Below are 20,792 nucleotides of genomic sequence, written 5' to 3' on the forward strand. Positions count from 1 at the left end.
TTAAGTGTATACTTACATCGTTTTATTGTCATAAAAGAAGAACATACTTAAAGTTGCAGAGTGAGAAATAAGAATGAAAAATCTGATAAGAAAACAATACTGAAATTGACATATGACTTCGAGCAAGAGATTCAAATTTGAATACAATCTTCGAAAATGAAATTAATATCAGAGGATTTGATTCTAGAATAAGGGTGGAGATGGAAAAATAAGGGATAGATGTCATACTAGATATTAGGAAAGAAGGACTTTTTGATCATATTGAATCTGGTTTTCAATGCAGCTTCATTATACGCTCTATTAATGGTACTATCGTTTGTCGAGGATAAAGAAAAGAAACCCCCGTGATGTAAATATAGGTGATGTAAGATTAAAATGAATGAGGAAAATTTAATAATATCTTTCCCAATTACAGTAATCATATCAATTTATACTACTATGATCTATAAAGAACTCTAGACAAAACACGAAGCAAGTGTAAGCACATTATGAACCATTAAGAGCCCTGACAGAGGACAGAGGAATTGGGGGCAAGTTTGAAACTACCAAGAGTGATCCAAAGCTAAAAACTGGAACAGTTAGACCGAATGGATAGGCATCGGTAAAAAATAGTAAGAAACAGGAATAAAAGCAGGATCCTACTCACCACAAACATGTCACCGAATATTTGGGAATTAGTAAAGATGACAAAATAGATCAAGAGATTCGTTATAGAATAGTGAAAGTAAGTACATTATGAAATTAATGCGGTGGTAGATGAAATTCAAGAAATTGAATAGGAAGTTGTGATGATAAGTATATCTCTTGGCATAACTGTAGAGCTTAATGATACAACTAAGTTATTAATATCCCATCATGAATCTTCTTCAGAAGTTTTAGAAGCATTAGAGAAATCGTGTGAATATTTCGACGTATGAAGTACGGATGAAGAGGAATCAAACGTAGAATCTGAAGATCTAGATATTTCTTCTGTTTTGGTATCGATGATCCATCCTTTTTATTTCCATAGAGTGTCAGCTGTTAATGAACACCCAGACACAGAAATGGTGGAAACAGCTTGTAGCGGTTTGGAAAATTTTATTAGGTAGCACATTAGAACACTTCAAAAAGCGAAAATAAAAGTATGTATCAAGTTGTTAATCGTATCGACAATAATGTCGGCCAAACACAAACACAGTTTGATGGAAATGTCGCTTAATAGCAATGGCGTTCAATGGCTGATCAATTTAAATTTTATAAGGAAAGAGGTTTTGAACAACAATTTGTTTCAAAGTGTCCCAGTTGACTTGTTGTGGAGCTTCTCTAATCGAAGTCTTTGGAATACAGCTCGTAATGTTATGATGTTTTCAAGAGTTTTCACACTTGCTTGACCCCTATAAATCTCACAAGTCCTCTCGAAATTTTTAATAAAGCTGTACTCGCTGACAAATTTTCTTTCAGCCACAATTGGTCTATTTTAATTCTGGATTTCATTTATATTTTGCTATGAATAATGAAAAATGAACTACAGTAAGAGTGTGCATTTTCAAAAAAGTTCCATCATGCTCTGCACTTAACCATCAAGGTTTATTTGATATTCACCAACAGTTCCAAAAGTTACAACCGTACAATTAAATTCGTTAACACATTATATATTTTATAGCTCTTCAAATTTCGTTTGTTAGTTTACAAACATTTTCAAAGTTTTTCTTGATCAGCTACAGTCATCATCAATTTCTTCGGATTGTTTTTTTCTATCTCCAGCCTAATACTACAACTGGGTGTCCCAAAAGTAAACGATTACAAGTTATTCAGTCGGAATAATCTATAATGTTGTCTATTATATGCTACAACTAGAAAACGTTAAACGATGTAGTGGTCAACAAATTAATTAGACATCTGCTTCAGTAATATAATGATGAGTGCAACTAATGGGCAACTTATGTCACAAAAGTCTAAACGTACAAATTTCCTTAGAAAGCAAGTTACTTATTTGCGTATCTGCTTATTCCTGTTAAACTTGTGAACAGTGAAGAATTGTACTTTAGGTAATCTGTGAGCTTTTATGTAAAATGTGTTCTTTAAAAAAACAAAAAAATGTAAGTATTAAAACAGTTGATCTAAATGTATTTTAACGTGTATATATTTTGCAAATTGAAAATTTGAAGAATCATATAAACAAATAAACCTAATCAAATATGGTCAAAAGAGATTCAAACATTACATTAATGAAATTATTTTTATTTAATATACATTAGTATATTAACAAAAAATGATTGAAAGCATAACGTAGATAGAGTGTAAAGGGAGTTTGTTATTAATTAAATCAGTGCTGTTCTGTCGAAAATGATCCATCCAACGCAAATCCAACATCAGATGATGATTAACATTGTTCGCGCAACTCGATTACGCCGGATAGGCTTGATATTAGATATTAATGTGATTCGGTAGGGACGGGAACCGCATTGTGTCGCTACTAATGTATTTTGTTACGTTGCATTAAGCCGAATTACTGCGGGACTAATTCAAAAACACACGTACGGGTTCCTATTCAGAGGGATTCGCGAGTGACACACGCGAATGCGGCTGGATTTATGACGACGGTCAATACCGCGTTTGTACCAACCAAATGCAATTATGACGTCGCCATATACGAGCGGCATCCTCCAAAATGGAAATTACTAGATGCGCGTGCGTTCGCTCGTTCGACCTCCTATTTTGATAATTGATAATTTAGTTTAATTGATATTTTGCCGTTCATAACGTTTATGGACTTGGTTACAAATTAATTAGAAGATCGGCCACATTTCCTGACAATTGTTAGCTACGCAACAACGATTTACGATCTGTTTCCTACATCAACGGTTACTTCGAAAATACAATGTATGGGTGCAGCTGTTTCATACATTTCTCGGCCATAAACACCAGATTATGTCTTCCGCAAACTATAAATGAATAATATTTATACATTTAATAGTACAGTGCAAATTTTAAAGTTAGGCTGCACTAAACGTATGTAACAACACTCCAAAGGATTCCTATCAAATTATCCAATTACGTTTAAATGGTAATTAATTTATTGCCTCCGATTGCGGTGACAGTTTGGCAGCATGCGCACGCCTTTTCGTAGACATGTAAATGGCACTTGAATTACACGAGACCCAATACGTCGAGAGGTTCACGTTCTCCGCTGAAGACCGAGATCTTGCGGCTGAAGTAGTTCACTCAGACAGAGACGAGTTTGGGACCCAAGTTTGCGGCAAAGCGACGTCGGAGTCTCTCTTGAAAGGACTCCGAGGGGCCGCCTAATAAGATTTCAAGATATCCTAATAAGCGGGGACCACCTGGGGAGGTAGGAATTCGCGAATTTATGGCCGATACAGCCACATTAACCATTCTCAGGCGCGCGGTCGAAACGCCACAAGAAGGGCCATCCGACGTAGTACGAGCAAACGCGCACAACTCGCACAGCTGCGCGCCCGTCCCTTATACATAAGTCATGAGTGTATAGAGGGGCGCATTACCATAATAGCTTGACGCCGGATCGCGCCCGACGTCTTCAACGCGTTTATCCAATTGTTACCCGAGCCGAACCGGCTACCGGATCTATTTACTAGCAACTCGGTCAATTTAATAATAATTTGGTTACTGAGTGCGGAGAACGGACCCTAAAATTGACTCTAATTAATATTAGCTACCATTATTTTCTTCTAATATCACTATAATTTTCTTAGTTAATCATTTTGATCCAAAAAAATTGTGGGTCTGAACCAATGTTAGTATTTATTTAAAAACAATTTCGTAAACACAGTAATATTTTTAGAGTAGTGTATTATGAACAGGGGACTACGAGAGAGTCAGGGTAAATATGATAGTTTCTCTCGTTTCTTCAACCAGGCACTCCGTTGCAACTCGACCATGAATACATAAGTATCTCCGCCTTCGTTCACACTTCTAGATTTCTCTTCTAGACCCTTGTAGATCATACCACCCCGAAACGGCGAAGTTCTATTTCAGCTATTTGTATTTTACTTGCTGCAATTTTTACAACTGTTAACACACAACGTTAGTAAAATTGAAATAAAATGTCAACAATGCGCAAAAGAAATTTATTTCAATTTGTTTCGATTTAATGTGCAGGTGTTAATGAATGATAAACATTACGATAATGGTTGAATTTTCCATTCCCGTTGCTACAAATGAGTACGTATTTAAGTTCAGTGTGCATCTTAATGTAAACCTCAATACAAGTATAGAAGAATTGAAGAACCTACTTTTATCGTGGAATTTAGACTTTAGTTAGATTAACACCTTAGTTTTTCGCTAGCGTCCGAAAATTAGATGGAAATACAAGGTAATGTTTGTTGCTTCAACTGTAGGATCTTTTCCAGGAACGTTTCTTTTACAGACGCCGGCAGATATTGACGGACGAAAACTCGGAATAAGATAGGCCATGGTTAGCTCTTTTCGAATGTGTAAACCGTTTGTGTTATTTCCGTCTGGTAACGGTAGCACAAGGCCGTGAAGTTTGGTAATTTTGAGGTAATCTGAATGCAGTGCGATGTTTCTTATATATCCTTTTTGGTCTCATTATCAACATATCGGCGGACGAAAACTCGGTTTAAGCTAGAAAAAAGACCAAGCTTTCCAACCGTGTGCTTATCTTTCTAGATAACGAAGATATGGGCCCGATAAATAGGTGGAAATATTAATAAAGTTAATAAAGTTCGGAAATTTTGATAACGATCAAACTTAAACAGTATGTTGATGATAAAAGAATATCAATGACGCTCTCTTCCAGTAAGAAATTTGTTTACGCAAATAGCTTTACCTACATTTCATAAGTAATACATTTTCATGAGTTTTATAACATACGTATAAAAATGAATATAACGGTTGAAGTATACCATAAATATCGCAGCCGTGAGTGTTTCAGATTAAAATGAGTCAAATAAGTCGTTACGAATCTCACTTTGACAGTAATTAAAGCATGCATTATTGGACAGCAAAAAGCACACATGTGCTTCAAGAGGTTTCATTACAACCCCAAAAATAGATGTGTGGCGTGATTTTCAAGCCGGAATAGTGATTGCACCATAATTTTTGTAGATAAAAATAACTGCCATGTTATGGTCTTAGTTTGCAGTCTTAGCCATGTAGGAAGACTATTTTTGACTAGAATTGAATGGGATGAAATTAATGATATATGATTCCAACAAGATAGTGGAAAATGGGGTTACGTTAAGTCATTGATTTATGCCAACAAACCAATCTCTCAATCATCCTGTGATTTATTTAAATACAAATTTGTGACATCTTTATTGGAAAACACAATATGTCATATAGAGCAATTAAGTAATCAAATTAATGCAAGAAATATTAAATTTAAATTAATTTTGAAAAAACAAAAATTTTTTTATTTGTTTTCAGATTGATACGGATTACAAAATGATACTATTTTAAATTGACTTAGTGTACAATCATCACATTAAAACGGTTTGAAAAGAACTTTAACGAAAAACGATTATGTTTGTGATAAATGATCATAAAGGTCCGGGGACAAATATAGCGGTGACGCGAATATAAGGCATTTAGGTCGTATGCCGATACCACCTTCAAGCGTCTCCTACTCAATTCCAACTTTTACGTCCAACCGGGGGAACTCCGGAAGCTTGAGCAACCCTGTGATGAACGCGGTAACTATTCCCAATGGGAGACAGAAAAGGACCGACAAGAGGTGACGAAATGGCCCTCTGAAAAGAAGGTTCGGCAAATTTTATCAATTCTGGTAAAAAAGGTGTGTTGACGATACTGAAAAGAAGGCCTCGGAGTGAATGGGATTATTGGTGACGAAAACGGCAAACGAAAGAAGATTATGAGATAGATACCTGAAACGTAGGGATTCTAATCTTTGAAGGATTGAAGGAAGCAATTGTATTGAAGAAGCTCAGGAACCACGTGCCTTATAAAGAACAAAATTAACCAGTTCAAACCAAAATTTCTACATACTCTTAAATCTAGAGATGCAGAAAACGGTTCATATTGTGTTTATAGACCCAAGAGAATATTTCCAGAACAGAAATTTTTTAAGAAATGTTTTATTCGGCATCAATTTGAAACTGGTCATCATATTGGGGTGATTGAAATAAGGACAGTGACTTTGGAGCGGCGAAGGAGGTGCTCGGAGTAGCGGCGGTCACTAAAAGAGAGTTCATAGTTCTACAGTGAGTACAAGGAAAGTATTGGAAAGAGAACGAAGCATATCAATGTAACGCATGAAAACAAACTTCATGGATAGCAATGCAAGAAATGTGCACTTATGGATTTATAAAACATCAAAAATGTGGTGAAGCCCGTAGGGTTCAGAACAAATTTAGAGGAAACGAAAATAATGATGTAGACTAACTCGGGCAGAGTCCTGGGTAGTGACATGGAAGATAACATAAATATGGTCTCGCAATTCGTATATCTTTGAACGGAGCTGGCGAGAGATGGCAGCCAGGCTGGAGAAATACGAAGAAGAATACTGCTGGTCAATAACGCTTACTATGTCATAGCACATATAATCAAATCTAGGGAACTACATAAGCACATAATGTTCCGGATCTATAAAACAATCTCAAAATTAAAACCAATAAGGAACGATGAAAAATATTTTTAATTTATTGTATCAGTGCTGCTGCTGTTTCGAACGTAGAACTTTCTTCGCTTAAATCAAACTTAAAAATATTTACCGTTAATTAGTTATCAACGAAGAAGTATACATTAATATCACGCCCAGTCACACGTTGACAAGTTTCTATTAACGGGGGGCCACAAGATTATCAAATATAAATTCAATAAAAAATCTTATCATTTAAAAAACCTGAATCGAAGTATTAATTTTATCTTTAAAATGTTAATGTTAATTAAGTGTATTCCTGTAACAAAATAGATAAATATTAGAAAAGAGTAGCGTGCAATTGAACAGAATCGCGACTTACAACATCGTTAAAATTCTTTAATAAAATCCTTAGAACGAGAGGCAAAGTGAAACGTTTCAAAATCAACCAAAAACAAAAATCTGTAAATTCAACATATAATTTAGGAAGCACACGACAATCAAATCCAAAGATAAAAAGAAATAAAGGGTATAAAAATACTTACTCGAAATGAGTAACAACCCTCAAGTAAGAAAACCTGAAGTGTACTGACGAGAGAAGGCTAGAGTACAGCGCATGAATGGAAATTAAGAAAATAAGTTTTGAACAAGAAAGTGAAAAGATGAAAAATAAGTATGAAAGTAACTAAATTTATTTATGAAAAATTGGGAATGAATTAATATTAAATATTATTATATAAATCCATTTTCATCGATATTATTTAAGGTAAATTGAATAAATATTACTTTCTATTTTACTGTTAATCGATGTATTAATTAAAATATTTCCTTTACATGTTTCGGCTTATTAGGCCATCATCAGTAGGTTTAACGGTAATATGGTTGGGGAGGTAACCTCAAATCTCGTCCCAATAAAATGAACATCGTTCCCTTGATGTTATTAGTAGTGTAAAGTTAAATTAAAGTTCCAATTCCTCCCCATCCATATTAACGTTAAACCTTCTGAAGACGGCCTAATAAGCCGAAACATGTAAAGGAAATATTTTAATTAATACATCGATTAACAGTAAAATAGAAAGTAATATTTATTCAATTTACCTTAATATTAAATATATGACTGGGTGTGATATTAATGCATACTTCTTCGTTGTTAACTAATTGACGGTAAATATTTTTAAGTTTGATTTAAGCGGTTATACTCTAATGTTTTCTTTTCTATAATATATTCTTAACTTTTAGTCGTGCCTGCAGAAGAACTTTCTACGTTCGAAACAGCTGTAGCAGTGATACAATAGATTAAAAATATTTTTCATCGTTCCTTATTGGTTTTAATTTTGAAATTTCATTAGCGATGAATTAGAATCGATTTTGGCTAAAACTATAAAACAATGTTCAATGCCTATAATGAAATATGGCTGTATGACCTGGACGCTAATTCAGAAACTGGCAAAGAGGACAGACTTTTTGAGAGAAAGATCCTGAAAAAAATTGTAGATGCAATATGTAAGAATAACATATAGATAACAAGATATAACTATAGACCTACTACAAGATACCAATGCTCACAGAGCACATCAAGATCCAGAGATTCCAATGTGCTAGACATGTAGTCAGAGTGAAGGGGGGAAGAATATCAAAGCAACTGCTTAACAGAAGAATGTAAAGAGCAAAATCTAGGGAACAGCCGAGAGCAAGATGGAAGGACGAAACGGATAGGGATGCCCCTGATATGGTTGGGTCCAGAAACTGGAAGAAGGAGGCCATGGACAGAGAGGTTTTGAGACAAAAACTGAGAGAGGCCATAGACCCATAACGGTCTATAGAACCATAGAAGATGAAGATCATAATTGTGGTTGTCATTTACTCCATGTTTATTTAGCAAGAGTTCTCGATGATTTTTTAATTAAATTTACTTTTTATTGATTAGAAGTCGCGGTTATACTGTGAGCAGTTTACGGTATTTAGTATCCACACATATAAAATTGTAAAAAATACAAAAGAAACAAATTTTTCAACAAAATTCGTAAACGATTCTCAAGATTCGTTCGTATTAAAAAAAATCAAGAAATAGAACACAATCTTTACAAATATACAATAAAATTTCAATTCAGCCGTTTCAACCTTGAATTGTTTAGTTATTTAATTCATAATTTCCAGTTCAATCTGTAGATACTTTTAGTAATGTTATTATTTAAATTAAATACAGTGAAATTCCCCTAACTCGAACTTCTATATCTCGAATTATCCTCTAAGTCGAATAATTTTCGTAAGCTCAACCGTTTGACTAGGTTTCAAAGGTGGTTTCACCTCACTAATTTACCAAAGAATAAAATATTCGAATCCGTTCTGTAAGTATTTTTTTTTTATTTGAGTGATTTTATGGTTCGTTGAAAATGAAATACTTATCGCTGTGCCTACATTTGATGAAGCTTATTCCTCTCTTAGAAAGCTTGAAATCTTTGTATTATCAAAAGAGAATGTTACAGAAAATATTCATAATGCTTTACATTTAATAGAAGATTTTTTCGACAAGGAGCCACTTTAAGCCAAAAGAAAATTACGGATTACTTTAAAAAACTTGATTAATTTTCTACTTACAATAGCATTAAGGTTTCTGTTTTAAATGTACGTATTAGAAAAGTACATTTCCACTATAGCTGAAATTCTACTAATTTTTCTCTGACTCGAATTCTCCATAACTCGAAGTTTTCTTCCGCTCCCTTAGTGATTCGAGTTAGGGGACTTTCACTGTAGTAGCAAGGAGTTTTCAAATGTCACATTTTGTCCGAATATTTATACAGGGTGTCCCGCAACGATTGTACAAAACTGCATCAGCGTATTCTATGATCAAAAATAAACCAAAAAAGCCTAATAAACATAGGTCCGAAAATGGACCATTTTCGAGATATTCAAAGATTTAGTTTCATAAGTTGATATTGTTAACATCATGAATTTAAATTTGTTTTTATAATAATTAAGTCGTTACTATGATTACGATAAGTTGTCTAATCAAAAAAAAATAATAATACTTCACGAAATTATTATTTTACTATTTAATTTAATAAAACTATTAAGTATGACTCCTATTAATTACTCCAAGGAAGAGATGACGGATATGGTGTATTGTTACGGACTAGCGGATGGAAATGCGTCGTTAGCAGCTCGTCATTACGCCCAAAGGTTCCCGAACAGACGATTGCCTAATAGTCACACCTTTAGCAGACTATTTCTCAGATTAAAAGAAACGGGAAGCGTAACCCACAGCCATTCCACGGAGAGACATTACACAAGGCCGGTGGAATTAGAAGAAGCAGTTTTGAGAAGAGTCGATGAAAATGCGTCAACCAGCATTAGAAGAATTTCTGCACAAGAAAACATTAACAAAACAACCGTTCACCGCTTTTTAAGGGAGCAGTTGCTTTATCCTTATCATTACAACACCGTTCAAACTCTAACAGAAAATGATGGCGAAAAAAGAGAGACTTTTTGTAGGTGGGCCATACAGGAAGAGGTAGTAAACGTCGACTTTCCGATAAACATTGTATTTACGGATGAAGCAACATTTACTCAAAGCGGAATTTTTAATATTCATAATGCGCACGTTTGGAGCGATGAAAATCCCCATGCAATACTAGAAACTCATCATCAGTGGCGATTCAGTGTTAATGTATGGGCTGGAGTTATAGGTGATCAGTTATTAGGTCCATTTTTTCTTCCAAAGAGATTGACAGCCGATGCCTACATACATTTTTTACAAAATGACCTTACAGAGGCATTTGATGAATTACCTCAACAAATTCTAGGAGATTGCTACTTTATGCACGATGGAGCACCAGCACATTATGCACGCGCTACTCGAGCATACTTAAATAACAGATTTGGCAATAAGTGGATTGGCCGATGAGGTCCTGTCCTGTGGCCACCTCGTTCACCAGATTTAAATCCGTTAGATTTTTGGTTTTGGGGACATTTAAAACAAATTGTTTATTCTGAAGACGTTCAAAATGTGCAGGATTTGAAGAATAAAATTAATAACGCATTTGACACACTAAAACAAATTCCTGGTATCTTTGAACGCATTAGAAGTTCATTTAGAAAACGTATCCGTTTGTGTTTAGAAGTAAATGGTGCGCATATTGAACATTTATTATGACATGAATCTTTTCCAATTTGTTAAATATTCGTTGTATTTATGCTGGTTGAACGATTTTCTTCGACAATCTTTGTTACTTGTTTTGTTAAATTATTAATGAAGTGTATTAATTAACTTAATATTATCTTATTATTTATTAAACTTTATCTTAACCATCGTAACCATGGTAATCATATAATTACTGCATCTAAATCGTTAGAATTAATGATGTTTACAATAGGTCAGCTTATGAAACTAAAACTTTGAATATCTCGAAATTGGTCCATTTTCGGACCTATGTTTATTAGACTTTTCTTGTCTGTTTTCGATCAGAGAATACGCTGATGCAGTATTGTACAATCGTTGCGGGACACCTGTATACGATCTAACAATAAAATATAGTATTTTTGTATGTACTATATACTTTTTTAATTATTGTTTTGTTTCCAGTTTCCTATCTATACTAATAGATCCAATTTAAAAAATTGTGTAGTTTAGCAACTTGAATGTACTGTGTGGAACGCAATTTGGAACATTTATTGAAAGAGTCGGTATGAACTACGATAAATACAAATATTTAGTTATAAATTTGATGAAATATAGTGGTCAAATAATGAAAGGTATTTATAGTACCAATGTATGATAGTTCATCTTATTAATTATTCATATTCACCGGCTTAAATCTTGATCTCTATTGAATCAATAAAACATACACTCAAGTTATGAATGTTAATAACTGTAAACGAAACTAGTTTAATCAGTTAATAATATAAGTACAAGAATTAGCAATCGTTAATCATTAATTCAAGATTTTGTTGATTACACCAACAAAATCAGTCGATTGTGCTTGCTAAAGAATGTTTTTTTTCATATTCATTAATACAATGAATTATTTATTGCTTTATAAAATCATTTATGAATCAACGAACTTTCTTTCGTTTCCCCAACAAACACACAAATTAAAAATGACCATATTCAAAATTAAAAACATTTTAATTTTCATTAAAACGTAACGTGATTTAAACTAATAGTTTGTTTAGTCATTTATGTTAATTGCAGTCATTTTCTAAATAGAATATTGTGAGTAAAACGTATCAAAAGGAAAAAACAAAGTGGACGGTTTATTTATTTTAATTCTCATAAATATATCGTTGGTACGATCAACATTTTTTTCTCGGATGTAGAGTTAGAAACACTGTGGAGTTCATTGTTTTTGTTATCGGCCTCTATAAACGACTAGTTTTGTTTTGGAACTCTAACAAGAGTAGTACTGTTGACTATTGTTTCGGATTTCAAACAATATACAATAAACAATTAGTTATCCCCGAGATAAGGCCTAGTTTATGTCTCCGTGAACGTGGATACGTTTGTATTTGTTCCAGCTTTTAACAACGATTACGTTTGCTAACTCCTTTCATTACAACAGTGCGTACAAAACCGTGGTTATCATTATCATTAAACCGTTTAGTCTTATCATTGCTAAAATTGCTAAAAAAACTTAAATTAAATAAAAATTTTAAAATCCACACTATTTTACGTAAAAAGCTTTCATTTTATTAAAAACAAAACGTCTTTGTTTGTTTTATATAAATGACTTATAGCAAATATCATAGAGACGTTTTCTTGTGATGTGAAAGTTTAAGAACCACTGCTCCAGAACACAGCTCAGTACCAGGATATCAACACCAACGGTCTCGTTCGATCTCGGATCGGTTGGTGGCGCTCACTGTATTGTTACACATATTTTTTTCGGTCGGTCCGTACTTGCGGAGCGGAACAACGCGAATTTCATCAGTTGAAACCAGACAATGGCGGTATTTGCATACAAAGCTCCATTGTGCCTGGTCTGCCTGCTGCTGCCGACGACGACGACGTCTTGCGTACCCTTCGCTTTAGTCGGACGCTTTTTGTGCCCCCGAGAGACCGGTTTCAAAGAGCCGACTACCGGAAAGAAGGTGTTAATTGCGGGAAACCGTACCGAACCGTGGGCCGGACTAGAATTTTTACATTGTGTCCTCGTTGCACAATACATATTACACAATGCTATAAAATATAAAGAACCACTTCGAAAGCCGTCGATATTTAAAATTTACTATTAATAAAAGACGATATAATTTTTGTTTATTGTTACACAAAAGAGGATATGAAGGACTTGGGTTATTAAATATAAAAGAATAAATCCTAATAGTGATTAGTACTTTATGATTGGTAGCATTCAATTTTAAAAAACTTTTTTTTCCATTTCCTCTATTTACGATCAAAACAATTTAATTTTCAATGTACCTAACAGAATTACTGTTTGAGTCTATAAAAAGTGTAGAATCGGATAAAGCTGAAAACGTATGATGACATTGTGAAAGTAGAACGATGTAAAACAGAACAAACGGCACTCCGGGGGATAATAATTATTGCCAACTATTTCAAATTCCGCTCACATCGCGAACGATAGAGCAACTACGTGCCACCGGGCCGCAAACTCACTCGATTCGGCGTCGCACTGCACAGTTTATTTACAGATTGCGCCACTTCGTAAGCTTGTACTGGAAATACTAATTTCGGAAGTTGTACAGATTGAAATTTTACGAACAATTTTAAATATAGCTACAAATATATAATAAGATTAAAAGAAAACTAATACGTCATCTTGACGAGTTGCTATTATCGTTTAGAAAATACATAGGAAGGAGTTATATGCATGTCCTTTTTCTTTGTGAGTTTAAACCAAGTCATCTTGTCATCGGTAATTGAGTGAGCGTGATATATCCGCTATGTCTTGTATTAGAAGATAGTGTGTTGGCTTTATCCATCTCCGTGGTTCTTCCTATACCTCATATGCCGCAATAATTTAAAATTGGGAATTCAACCCATCAGTAGACCTCGATAGGCTATAACACTTCTTGCGAGTCGTGAAGTTTCTTCCATTCCACGATTACAAGGTCAATTTCAGGAATGCCAGTTGCCACGAATATCGTCAGATCAGCCACCGTTCGATATGCTTAGGTGGTGTACAGAATGTCTCTTTTTGCATCCAAATGTGTTGCTTACGGTTATCTTGGATGAATTTGTGAACTCATACTTCGCAGCCATACAACAGCTTGGAGTTCGCGACGTCAATAAGTTACTTTAGCTTGAAGGTGGCCGGGCCAACTATAATTGCCATGATGTCGCAAAGCAATATGGTAATGGTTCTAATTTTGTCACTGCCAACGTGAACTATTCAGATGTTACAATGTGACATGATGCCTAGATATTTAGTGACTCTTCTACAAGTGATTTTCGTTTCCGCCACAATCTTCAATTCAAATAAGGGCTCTTCTCATAATCCTAGTGATGTTTGTTTGCGTTTCATTTAGGTCACGCGTGACAAAATGCTGCGAGATCATCTGCGTAACCTATGCACGCACTTTTCTCAGGTATTTCCTCGTTACAGAAGATGTTCGGAGATAAATGTGGATTCTTGTGCGACTTAGTACATAATTTCATTAGTTTTTGGTCTTGTACTCCTATATTAATTCATTTAGTGGCACCTAATATACATCACGTAATTCACCAGTAGCCTAGAAATTTTGGATCCTAGACGGTGACCGCAAACTACTATGCTCATCTTTATCCCTATACCGTTATTCTACTTCGTTGCGTGTTTTTATTATTATGAAAGCTGCAAATTAACTTTCTTGATCACTTTCAAAGTCAGCCTAAATTTAGGACAATTCTCGGATTATGGGAAACATTTGAACTAAATGTCCCAGTTTTCATACACAGTGAAAATGGTTTCCAGAACCACTGAATTTGTCGGATCGTTATCGTAAACGAGACAATAGTAGTAGCAATTTAACTCTGTCCGTTGCTTTTTAGCTAATGATTTGTTCTTCTGGCGGTCAGCAGAACATTAGCTTTTCGCTACTCTTCCAAGGTGATGATAACATTTTGCAGCTGCTGGGCATGCTTTGTCGTTGCTTCATATCCAGTAAATGTTTTGTTTATGCTGCTTTACCTTCGTCTGCTGTCATCATGGAGTTCATATATAGCAATTATAGAGTCATTGATACGTGACTTGTTCGTCACGTATCAATCTTTAAATCAGTCGTTGGCTAGCGTCTATATTTTTCAATCACATGTCGCTTTTTATTCTGCAAAGTATGTCAGCAGATCAGATGTACTCACCTGATTTAATAGGTACAGCAGAACTGAGTTGGTGTGATGGTTGTTGTTTCTTCTCTTCTCAAGCTTTTCCTTATTCTTTGCTTTATTCGATGTTTTCATAATACGCAGTATTTCCTGAAGCTCTTTCGTTATCTGCTGCCTTTTATTTCCAGTAACTCTTATCTATTAGCTCAGACGCTAAATATATCTTTTTAATCGATAAAAAAATGAAGAAATATTTTGTGCTTGACTTTGACACTCATCTGATTGCTGATATCTTTCATTCATTGCACATGTATCTGGTAAGGTCATACTTATTAGCAAACATTTTTAGAAGATCATAACACTTAATTAAGTTCTAAGATCTTCAATACATTTACCGGTTATCAGACGATGAAAATATTATATGGTCCACCACGCTTTGAACAAGCCTACTTGCCGGTTTCACATCATAAGATAAAATCGTGTATCGAAGTAACATACTCTTAGATATCACTGCTGTTAGAAGAAATTGTACGAAGCAATCGTAAGAAAATCATAATGGCCTACTCTAATTGCAAATGTATTTGAGTATAGTTGTAGTACTTTCATTTAACGTTCTTGCTTATGGTATTTCGATTTCGTCAGCGTATTAATTGTTCAATTATACTATTCTCGTTGAACGGGCCATTTGCGAAACCCTTCACGTTACAGCCATTCCGGTCGCGATGGACTCTTTAAGGCGTGCAAGAGTACCGCCAGTGTGCCTTAAATACATAATCGGGAGCGCGACGACGACGGCGGCGGCGGCGGCGACGACGGCAGCAGCAGCAGCATGCTACCTTATGGCGGCATAAGACATTAGCGGCGGTCAAATACCTTTTGGCGGAGCCCGTGCTCGTGCCAGCCCAGTTCCTTGGCCATTGTAAGAGCCGATTCTAAAGGCTGACCAGATCGGGATCGGTTACTCTCACAATGGAAACACTGGCTCGGTCTCTTACCGTCAACGGACAATGAGATATACCGTCACATATACAACGAACGCCGGGCTATTTACGTCTAAACCGGGTGTTTTTATTCAGAGGAACGCGCTCGCCCCGACCAACTATTCAATAGACAGAAAAAGACGCTCTATAGAGCTTTTAATGGAACGCGCCGTATTGTTTCGTCGTTCGCTATTCGAAGTTTGCGCAGGTTGTATGGGGACGGCAACGTTTAAACTGTTTCCGAAATAATTCTTCGGTGGGTTTTGTGCGGACGGCTTTATGGCCGTGCGTTAGTTGAGTCTATTTAGCGGTAAAGCTTCTTCCTTTCGACCTTAGAACGGTTTTTCCACGTAACTTTAATGGAACTGAATAACGTGTGGAAAATATACCGAGAGATCAAAAAAGCCGGTCCGCTAAAAACTACTTTCCCAAGCGCTTGATACCAATACTTACTGCCCTCGTCACAGCCTCCTCCCATCTCTACTTGTTTTTAATTTTCAACGTTCTTATTGGTCGACGAGGTGATATCGATTTTTAGTTTCAATGGTTTCGATCAGCTGAGCTCAGAGTCGTGTTCTTGGTTTTGGCGTTTGGTGTTTTCAATATTTCATTATGAATTTATTGCGGTTTTATTTAATATTATCTGTCTTTATTAAGACAAAAATTCGATTGTGATTTTTCTCTAAAGTAAATAATTATTTTATTTTAAATCGGTTTGGTATAAATTTCGTTGATTTATTTTTAGGTTAAATCATGCCGTTCACCTTAGAAGAACACAAGTTTCAAAGTTTCTTCTCCAATCTTATCTTCGAAATGTAGTAAAAGATCAAAATGGGGTATGAAAATATTCAACAAGTCTTTGTGTAGAGGAATTTAGGGAGACATGCCTGGAAAATGTAGTGAATTACCTTATGTCATGACATTAGGAAAGATGTCAAAGTGGTTTGTTACAAGAATTCATTGAATAATTACATGATGATGAATTGGAAGAAGGATTTTTTCAACATGACAATGCAACTGCATGAACAAACAAAAGATTCCTTCATGAATTTTATAATGATTGAGTAATCGGTAGAGGATGTTGGCCACCTCACTCACCCGATCTAACCCCACTAAATTTCTTTTCATTCGGTCATTTCAAAAATTCTGTCTACAAAAACCGTTTACAGACCATAAGAGAATTGGAAGATGCAATACGACACAATGTTCAACAAATAACTGCAGAGCAACTTGTACAGGTCTTCGATAATATGAAAAGACGAATCACTTTATGTTTAGAAAAGAATGGTCAACATTTTGAATTCGTTTTATAATAAATAAAACTTCTAAACCTTTATTTTTATAATAAAATAAAAGATCTTTTTTTGATTTATGAAATAAATTAATTACAAAAGAATAGTTTAAAGGGTTTTCTTTTTATTAATTAATCCTTTTTAATTATTTTCATCATAATTTAAATTTACATCATCCAATCTAACTCCAGAGAGAATTTATTTCAAATTTTGTTTAACGAGAGTAACATTTTTAATTTTGTGCGTGTCAGTTTTTAAGGTTATGTTTACTAAACTAAAAGTTTCCTCCCATTTCCCCACCACTATTAAAATAAGTGGAAGGAGGGTGTGACCGCTGTGACGAGGGCAGTAAGTATTGGCATCAAGCGCTTGGGAAAGTAGTTTTTAGCGGACCGGCTTTCTTGATCGCATTGTATTATCCTTATCCTAGCTACTTTACACCATACAACATTCCATTAAAATAAACTGTTGAAATTAAGGATAAATAACTTGATAAAACAAGGAAGTCGTTACTCTTTAGATACCAAGCCTGTTTCGTATTAATTTACTAAGAATTCCTTTTATGTTTAGTGCGATTTACTTTAGCGAAGTTGAGTTAAAACGGCACTAGAGCCTTCGGCGTCAACGTTACCAGCTAATTAAATCACTGCTTGTTTCCGAGATGTCTTATTAATAATTCCAAAGGCCATTGACGGACGGAATTGGCAAAGTTATGAACTGCCGCGCATAAAGAGGTTTCATCAAATGACTTGGTTCGGCCTCCATAAAAGGGGGAAACCCATCGCAACTTTGACGATAAAACTCAACTCTTTCGTCGTTGAAGTCAAAGAGTTTTCCCCGCGTCGGGTAAATGAAAGGGCTTCGGGTCGAGTTCGATCTGCAGGACGCTTTTGTCGTGTAATTTTTAATGGAACCGGACCGGTTCGCTGTTCAATAAACATTGAACTTTAAGTGGATAATATAGAAAGTTCTCCGAGTTCTCGTGTTTACTGCCGATGCGAACGGCAAACAAAATCCTAAAGAGAGATTCTATTATTGAGTTTCATCTTTTTAAAAGCGATCTTAAGAAAGCGAGTTTATCAATAAATTAACTTTTATTGGCTTTTTGTCTCATTCTGTAAATACTAGGTCTACTTTAAGATGATTAAAGGGATCTACACCATTCTATCTGATGGTATAGTTTCATCTTACCGATCCCTACATGTTTTGTCAGAAGTTTTAGTACCGTCTAGACTTGTTTCCCGGAGTATTGACGGACACACGCGATTAGATCAGTGTCCGCATTCCCTTACTTGGGGATTAAATCCTCCCCAGACATTGTCATCCAGATTCAACGTTCTAGGTTGTGATAAACACGACCCTTTCGAACATTTCGTTGGACGAATGGAGTACAATTCGGAGTACGTGTTCGGTCTGGGCGCGCATCAATTTTTGATAGGAATCTCACCAGGAATCTCACCCTCTTAGTATTGACGTCTTGGCATTTCCTCCATGACTTGCTTCCCTTTTATTCGATTTTTTTCTCTAGCCCTTACATATGTACAAGTATAAAAAAAATTGTTAAAAAAACAATTCGTATAAAAAAAAATTATCTTGTAACATAAACTGTTTCCTAAATCCCATTAAGTGTACATCATTCAAAACACATCGTATACAGATTAATTACAATTTGACCCTACATAAACCACTTCATATTTGAGGGTCCAACGTCTGGCCAGTTAAGTGAGTTCCGTAGTTGAGGTACAGATCGTCCAAGAGTAACACCGAGACAGACAACGCTGGCTACAGAGAGGCCTTGTTGCCCCGGGGTTGTATATCTTGCGCCTGTATAAACACAAGGGGGTTTGTTGTCCTCGCGCGACATCTGTTTTCGTTTCATAAGCGCCTAACAGATAAGGCCTTTCAACCGGTTCTCGTGACAAAATTTCGAGATTTCCACAAAAAAAAAGCGATGCGGTGCCGAAAAAAGCCCTAAGACGATGTCGAGACTACGTAAACACCGTTTATGTAATATATTAGGTATGAATGTAGGGGTTGTTTTCACAGGACTATTTTCGAAATATGGGAATCACATAACCGTTTATAATAATATTTATAGAATAAATATAATTTATAAAATTAACACTTTGTAAATAACGAAAGCATTATTTTCAGAATTTCAAGTTAACTTATTCAGACAGATTGAAAACCTTAAGCAATTACATCTTAAGTCCTGAGAATTATTCTAATAGCCGTTATAAAATCTTAGCAAGTCGAGCACGTTGTTAATCCTTTCACTAATAAATGCAACTCGACTTAAGAGTGTATTTTTTTGTTCGTTTTTTTGAGTCACACGTGGATTGTGGTGGGATCTGGGGGCCGAGGACATTATTATGAGTCGAGGTGGGTGTGCGACGTCGCATCCTATAAGGTCATCATTTAAATTCTCCCGGCAATCGGTTGAGATAACCCCCTTAAGTAGGCGGCGAGCGCCTCTTGAAACAGATAAGATACGCCCTTAAACCCTTAATTTACGCGGCCGTCGTTGCTTTAACGTACTCTGATTTTTATGGGAGAGATGGAGGCGGAAAGAAAGACCGCGATTAGCCAAGGAAAAAGTTATGTTGCAGATGCGTCATCCGACCGTCATGTGGCGAAGATATTAACGCGATTTAAATGGAGGGATTATCTGATTGGGGAATCCTTCTTTATTAGACTGTGGGTATAATAAGGTATTCTATCTTAAAAAAGAATGTTTTGATTTAATGTGGCAACGACTCGGATTTACATATTAAATGTTATTTCTCAGGCTTACGATGATATATAGTAAAAAATGAAATTAATAAATTTTATTGCTTATTATAAACATGTCATTTACGACCATGTAGTAATAAACCACAAACGATGAAATTTTTAATAGAGCAAAAACACCATGCAGCACGTACTAGTCCCGAAACGTAAACAGACTGAGTGCCACAATAGACTAAATATTTATTTTGAGTACCAAATCGCGGTAAGGCGCGTAAACCCGTAGCGCTCGTTTTAAGGCCAAATCTCGGAAAGTATAGAAATTCCCGGGCTCTTTAAATATTTATGAATAACCGTTTGTTTATTTGATGGCTGAGGTGGTCTTATTTACAATGGGCCGCGGCGTGATTCTTTTCCAAACAAACGCCACGTTTGCTCCTCGTCAATTCTCGATTAGCGGGCATTTGCCCCGTTAAAAATAATAACTGTCGAGGGTAGATGAGCTTACATTTCCGGTATATGCATTTATACAAACAATACTTAAATATCATTGACAACCGGATCACAGTTAATTTCCCGAAAGAACGTTAATTTGTAATATAATAACGTTTCAAAATTTATTATTCCTTTATTTCTACCAACCATCACACTCGCCGTTTCAAAGCTTATAAAGCTCTTGAGAAATTGTTTGAACTTCACACACTACGGTACGCTTTGTTTTATGTGCGGTGACCTTAGTAAATGGCCAAGCAAGGTAGTTTAACAGTCATATGTGTTAGTTTAAACCTACGGTACCTTAATGTTCTCTTCTCTCAAGTTTGAACAGGTGGGTTACGTCAAAGACCCCAAAAGTTTATTTCACTTCCTAAACTTAACGTTTCGTAAAGTTTAGAGTTTGTAACTAATCTATAGCAGGCAAGAACTTATTTAATTAGTATACTGTATGTCAATAC

General features: G+C 35.4%; 2 long non-coding RNA genes across 2 annotated transcripts in view; one reads left to right on the forward strand and one right to left on the reverse strand.

Moving 5' to 3' along the window:
- The window catches only part of LOC111413818 (uncharacterized), a 65,490-nt gene that overhangs the window by 29,381 nt on the left and 15,317 nt on the right, over positions 1 to 20,792 (reverse strand). The gene's annotated exons all lie outside the window — the stretch shown is intronic.
- On the forward strand, positions 16,207 to 17,218 carry LOC139429754 (uncharacterized). Its single transcript, XR_011640331.1, has 2 exons — positions 16,207 to 16,507; positions 16,566 to 17,218. It is a non-coding gene; the product is annotated as an uncharacterized lncRNA (long non-coding RNA).

This window comes from Onthophagus taurus, chromosome 1, assembly GCF_036711975.1.
Source record: "Onthophagus taurus isolate NC chromosome 1, IU_Otau_3.0, whole genome shotgun sequence".
NCBI classification, from domain to species: domain Eukaryota; kingdom Metazoa; phylum Arthropoda; class Insecta; order Coleoptera; family Scarabaeidae; genus Onthophagus; species Onthophagus taurus.